We start from the raw sequence: 7,566 nt of genomic DNA on the forward strand, positions 1-7,566 counted from the left end.
TCTAATTATATTCATATACAGTTTAGACGAGACTCTTGTGAATACTGAGTGGATGGGAGTGTGTCGAAAAGGAATGCAAAGTTTGCAAAATCGGCACTGGGAAATGGATTTGGTAAGTTTTCCTAGACCTTTTATTATTATTATTATTATTATTATTATTATTATTATTATTATTATTACTATTATTACTATTATTACTATTATTACTATTATTACTATTATTACTATTATTACTATTATTATTATTATTATTATTATTATTATTATTATTATTATTATTATTATTATTATTATTATTATTATTATTATTATTATTATTATTATTATTATTATTATTATTATTATTATTATTATTATTATTATTATTATTATTATTATTATTATTACTATTATTATTATTATTACTATTATTATTACTACTACTACTATTACTATTACTATTATTATTATTATTTATATTGATCTTTTTGTGATATTTAGAACATGATCATTTATATGTAGGTGCTTGATATGTATGGTGTGATGTGCACATATGATAGAACTGATATTATCTACTTGCCAACAACAGTGCAGGTAGATAATTAAGATTCAGATTCGTGTAGATACCTCATTTCTGCACCTCCCGCAAACCACCCGGTGATGATTGGGCCGCATGTTTGGTACGCGGAACGATTTGTGACAGTTCGTAAGTTTATCGTCAAGTGATTGCTCAAACACTGATGTCTACCTCTTAGTTGTCATCTACGCGCCGATACGGTCGTTTTGATAGTAATTAGAGTACATTTGGAGTCCGGGCCTAAAACCGTCTTCATTTTCTGATAACCGTTAAATCCCGAGTCAGAATGTTCTGGAATGTTCCGGATAATTCTATTCCATATTTTATAAATATTTCACAATCTTTTAATCTTTGGTATACAATTTCCCGTAATATTCATACAAAATATTAAGGAAAACCAAATTATCCCGTCATTCCATAACTTAAACGCGGAAATCTTTCTTCCGCAGGAGGAAACCACCTGGGAACAGACGCAACAGGTGTTGCGCCTCTTCCAAGAGACGCAGTGACTGCTGCGTCTCTTCCCAGGTCCTTTTCTGCGTATTTTTCGTATCTTTTTCATATCTTTTCGAGATTCACTTCCAAAGTCTCTCCGAAAACCCTATTCCTTCACGTGATTAGTATAAATAGGAGCTTTCGCTCCTCATATTTCTCACGCGAGTGTCCGCCCTTCTCTTCTCCCTTTGCATTCTAGACCACGTTCTTACTTTTTGGCGTCTACATGCTTGAACATTCGACCACGTAAGCTCAGATCCTTCTGAGTACCAGCCTCGTTTGCATGACCGACCAATTTGACCAACTCCACCATAATCAACTTAATCAATCTAGTCGTTTTCCTCTTACGAGGGCACTTTCGTTACATTCGAGTCGAGCATCACTAATCGATAACTTAGTTCATCTCGTTTCGTCAAACATGTAAGTCTGAGGATGTAAATCTCTCTTTTATTATTGTTATTTAGTTTTTGTATCACCAATGTAAGATTTATGTCGAAAACACCTCTTAAAACCGATTTATAAAACCTCGTTTAAAACCTTTTTTCGGATTACCAGAAGATAAACCGTCGAGAAAGGACGCAGCAACTGCTGCGCCTCTTCAAAGGAGCGCAGTGTCTGCTGCGCCTCTTCGTGAGGCTGCCGCAGTTCCTGCTTCCTTTCTTCTTCCTTCGACCTCTGTAATTCGTCTCCTTCGTTTGTTTTCTTTAATTCTTTGGTACAATAACATAATAATTTCACATGTATATTGTTTAGACATCATTAATACGTTTATTTAATCATTAAATCCGACTTAAATCCCTAATAATCTCATATTTGCGAGTTTTCGTCATTAAATTCAATCCGGGTTTTAGAGATTCGATTTGTTCATATTGAGTTTCTGGAATTCGACTTTTGATATATTCTGATCTGTCTATTGTCATATTCATCGCATATTTGTCGTTAATTCGTTATATTTAACCTATTTAGTTCACCTATGTCACTAATCAATCGTTCATTCATGTAAATAATTCATTCGTATTCGTCTCGTCCATGTTTTATTTTTATGACCCTCATTCACATGTAATTAATGAACTAAATCACTTCCATCCGAGTAAATATATTAATCAAATCCTTAAATTCACTAACGAATATTAACTATTTGCGTTCGCTTCACACTGAGACTCACTCACCCTTGGAGCAGACGCAAAGAATGCTGCGTCTCTCTTCCAAAGGGCGCGATCTATTTGCGCGCGCTGTTCAGGTTGATTTCTGTCTCTGAACTTCCGTTCTGTTTTGGCCTAGTTTAATTAGCTTACGTATAATTAACTATTAACCGTATTATCGCCTACTGTTCTGTTCGTTAATTCCTTTATTCTTTCGTTTTCTCAAATTATCCGTTTTAAAGGTATTTTCGACATAAATCGCTAAACCCATTGTAATTTTTATTGTAATTTTCTTTTATCATTGTATTTTGTATCATTTGTATGTTTTCACATGTAGTTGAACCTTAATTCCAACTTCGACCCAATTATATGCTAAATTACGTGTTAACCGACTTAGTTAAATCTTCACATGCTAGGATTAAAACTTGGATGTTGCATTGCATGCATACAATCGACGATATATCAAGTATAGACGATTTCCCTAATCATTAGTATAGGCCGCTATCGAGGTGGGCGGGATTAGGTGTTCGATCAAAAGAGCTTCCTAATACGTACCCTCACCCCTTACTCCAGATCTCTGTGAACATCCATGTTCATTGGCATCCACGAGAGTCATTATAGACATAGAATGCTAAGGGTAACGAGTTCATGGTGTTCATGTCACTACTTTGTGTCTTGACATGACACGAGGTATTCGAACGGTTCCAATTTCCCATAAAAATTGGTGGCGACTCCACAAATGCAAACGCTTGTTTCCCAAGCGCCCTCGTGGCCCATTGTCCACAGTTTGGCGACTCCGCTGGGGATAATACACTTACGTGTAGCCAAAAGGGTGAAACTTGAACAACGTTAGGGAATAGTTTGTACAAGACAATTGTCGGCTTTCATAACTCGGTCTTCCTAGATCGTTTCATTCGGCCTTTCTAGGCCCAACCCAACCTATTCGACCAATCGTCCCGTCTAAACGGTCCTTATTCTTATTTGGGCCCAAGGATGGATAGCGATTGACGTCATCCATACCATGATGCTTACTCTTTTTTGTATCAAGGACCTTCACTACTTAAGGAAATGGACTAGGAATCGGCCTTACTCTTGTTCGGTACGAGCCTCTCCACAGACTTCGGGTTTGATTGTTCGGTATGGCAACCCACCCTTTAAACCAAAACCCTTTTAAATGCACTCAGCATCCCGTTATAATGCTTGTATAAATGTTTGTCCCTTACGTGATCACCATTTCTAAACGAAACCATGACGATTTTTGTAAAAAATCAAAATCCCTTTTTTAAATGAAAATTTCGAAAAAAAGGCCATCGATTAGCGCAAAACCGAGTCGAAACTCTGTCCGTTTGTCGAGTCAAAATTCGGGCCCAAGCCCATTTCAAAACCTCACTTCGAGTCCACTACTACAACTGCACTATAGTTGACTAGGATACGCATTTTGAAACCTTTGTCTTTTCTTCAAAGCTCACTGACACAAGTGGCACACACCCACTTCACAAGTCAAAACATTTCTTCTCTTTGTAAGTGTGTTAGGGTGGTCGATCGTGTTTTGATTCGTCGTCGATCTCTTATCCAGTTTTCAAGATGCCTGAAACAAGTGACGCGAACTTCAATCAACTTCAAGATGGTAATGATCGAATCCTAGCTGCCCTAGCTCAAATCCAAGTTACCCAAGACCAAGTGTATGATCGCCTTGATACCATCGAGGGCCGGATCTACGCCGTAGAAACGAGGATTCCTTTTTGAGAAAGTGAAGTCGTTGATGACTTCGTGAATGACTTCAGGGACGACAGCCCTCCCATGGGTGTGACTGCAGCTGAAAAAAGACTCCAATACTTAGAGGAGCAATTGATGTACCTTAAAGGGGATGACATTTATAGGGAGAATAACCGCAAGTATGAGGCCGTAAATTCCAAATTGCCAACCAACTTCAACATGACGGATATCCCTAAATTCAAGGGGCACGAAAACCCTTTGAACTACATCTGTGCCTTCAAGGATTACATTTCTATCAAAGGCATCAAACCCGAGATGTTCTTAAGGATCTTTCCTTCATCTCTTGACACCATCCCAAAGCAATGGTTCTACTCTTTAGAACACAAGAAGATCGCCACTTGGGAAGATGCCGCAATCGAGTTTTCTAAGCAATATGCGGATAATGCTGAGATCCAAGTTAACATGCGCACTTTAGAGGTTCTTACCCAAAATGACAAAGAAGGATTCACCGACTTCCTAAGTAGGTGGAGGAAGACTAGTACCCAACTAGTTGAACGCCCGGATGAGGCTACCCTTGTGGAGAAGTTCGTGGACAATCTAAAACCCATCTATGCCAATCATTTGAGGTACCAAAACATCAAAACTTTCAAGGACTTAACCGTACTAGGGACGAGAATTGAAGATGACATCCGTAAAGGGCTCTTGTCCAAAATGGTAGGTCGAGGATATCAAGGCTCAACAAGTCGTTCATACGGCTCCCCTAGCAAGACCGATGAAGTTAACCTTCTCGAGCCATCCAAGAAGAGTACTCCACCAAGGAAATTCACAAATCTTGGGGACACATACTCCAATGCTCTAAAGATGTTAATGAAGCAAGGCAAACTCCAACCCATAGGACCTACTCCCGAACCTGAAAAGAAATCTAAATTCTGGGACGAGAACGCGTACTGTGAATACCATAGGGGTAAGGAGCATGACACAGAAAAATGCTACAAACTGAAAAATGTGCTTCAAGACATGATCGAGGATGGTCGACTACCAATACCGCCGGGAGGCAAACCCAACAACACTCAGAACCCTCTTGGGATTCTAGTGATCACAGGTGAAGAATCTACCTTAGATATTTCACACCTCATTTCTCCAGTTGAAAATAAAATCCACGCGATCGAGAATGAAGGGTTCTACTCTACCATCTCCCCTACCATCGCCGACTTCATCACATGGGCAAGGAGTGTGGATAGGCAAGTTTGGGAATTGGAAAACGTGGTGACAACTTTACAAAACCCCAATGCGACACCTAAAGAACATGCGCCATTAACTTTCTCTCAAAATGCCACTATGCAAGAAATAGTCGCCGTGGTTGATAAACAAGTTGACCAAATCACACGACTAGAAGGCGAGATCATGAGAATGAGGGAACTAGCTACAATCAATGGAGTATGGGCCGATGATGACGAGGACGAGTATCTCATTGAAAACTCCCTAGTCAAGGAAATAGTCCAAAAGGGTGAAGACCAAGATGTGGACCACCTAACTCGTTCGGGGCGTCCATATCAAAGTACTACTCAAAATGGTCCAACCAACGTTGTCACACCAAATGATAACGAAGATGACTCCACTGATCATTTGCTCAACCAATTATAGAAGACCAAGGCTGATCTTTCAGTCTGGCAACTAGTAGCAAGCTCATTCCCACATCGCCAAGCTTTACTGCAAGCTTTGGCCAAGCTAAATGTAGCACATAACTCCACACCAGACGATGTAGTCAACTTGGTCTTCCAAGAATCACCGAAGCTAAGTAATCCTATTACTTTCTCAGACGAAGATTTGCCACCCTTTGGCGCCAGTCACAACTTGGCTCTTTACATCACTGTCATTTATCTAAAGAAGAATGTGCCAATGACCTTGGTAGATGATGGCTCCGCGGTCAACGTCATACCCCTCAAAACGGCATACAAATTAGGCATGAAAGAGTCGGATTGGACCCCTACCAATCAAGGTGTTCGCGCATATGATGGTACACGACGAAAGGTAGTAGGACTCGTTAACCTAACCATAGCCACAGGGCCAATTGAGCGAAAGGTTAACTTCCAAATAGTGGACATTGAAGCTTCCTTCAACATACTTCTAGGAAGACCTTGGATTCACGCTTCCAAAGCGGTAACATCTACCCTTCATCAAAAGATCAAGATCCCACTAAGTGGCAAAGTGGTGACGATCACTTCGTCACCCATCAAGGCAATAATCGAAAAGAAGTCAAACAATCAAGTCCTTGCAGATCCAGTATATGAGCTTGGGGGCTTCCAAAGCATAAGTGTCATAGAAAGTGAATTGGCACCCCTATACTACGATCCCTACTCCAACTTGGTGGTCAATCACATACTAAAATCCCAGGGATACTTCCCTGGAATGCCTTTGAACCCTATCCGAAGAAACACCTTCGCACCCTACAAGGAAGGCAACTAAGAAAGGATACCACTTGGACTAGGGTACAAACCCACTAAAGAGGAAGTTCTCGAGATGCTTGCTCAAGTTCAAAATCGTAAGTACGTAGGAGTCCAAATGCGACCCTATCTCCCTACCCTAAACGGATACTTCGTTAAGGAAGGAAGTCTAGAAATCTTTCACGGATTTCCCGAACCTTGGCACTACCTCGAAAGGAAGCTAGCCGGAATCGAGATCTTTCACGATTGCTACTTCATTCCTCCAGAAACGGTTCCTACCGTCAAAGCTCGTCAAGCACCTTGCTTAGACGAACAAGCTGTTAGTCTATTGTTTGGAGAAGATTGATTTGTTAGAGCCGCGCAGGATGAGATCATTACCATGATACTTCAAGATGATCACTTCAACCCTACTGTGGACAGCGGGGGCCCACGGGGGCGCTTGGGAGGAAAAGAGAAACAAGCATTTGCATTTTTGTATGGAGTCGCCACCAATTTTTATGGGAAATTGGAACCGTTCGAATACCTCGTGTCATGTCAAGACACAAAGTAGAGACATGAACACTAAGCAATCGTTACCCTTAGCATTCTATGTCTAGAATGACTCTCATGGATGCCAATGAACACGGGTGTTCACAGATATCTGGAGTAAGGGGTGAGGGTATGTATTAGGAAGCTCTTTTGATCGAACACCTAATCCCGCCCGCCTCGATAGCGGCCTCTACTAATGTATAGGGAAGTTATTCGTACTTGATATATCGTCGGCTATATGCATGCAATGCAACATCCAAGTTTTGATCCTAGCATGTGAGAATTAATACTAAGTCGGTTGACAATTAGTTAGCATACAATTGGGTCGAAGTAGGAATTTAAGGTTGATTACATGTGAAAACATTCAAGCAATAAAAGATACACAATAATTATAAATTACAATAATGAAAATTACATTAATTACAAAGGATTAGGCGATTTATGTCGAAAATACCTTTAAAACGGACAATTTGAGAAAAAGAAAAGAAGAAAGAATCAAATAAATTAACGAACAGGAATTAGCGTGATATTACGAATAATAGTTAATTATACGTAAACTAATTTAAACTAGGTCAAGGCAGAAACGGAGTTCAGGGACAGAACTCAGCCAGGAACAGGCGCAACAGAGCTGCGGCCCTTGGAATAGGTGCAGCAGACGCTGCGTCTGTTCCTTGGCTCAGTTCTG

The sequence above is a fragment of the Silene latifolia genome, chromosome X (genome assembly GCF_048544455.1).
Source record: "Silene latifolia isolate original U9 population chromosome X, ASM4854445v1, whole genome shotgun sequence".
Classification (NCBI taxonomy): domain Eukaryota; kingdom Viridiplantae; phylum Streptophyta; class Magnoliopsida; order Caryophyllales; family Caryophyllaceae; genus Silene; species Silene latifolia.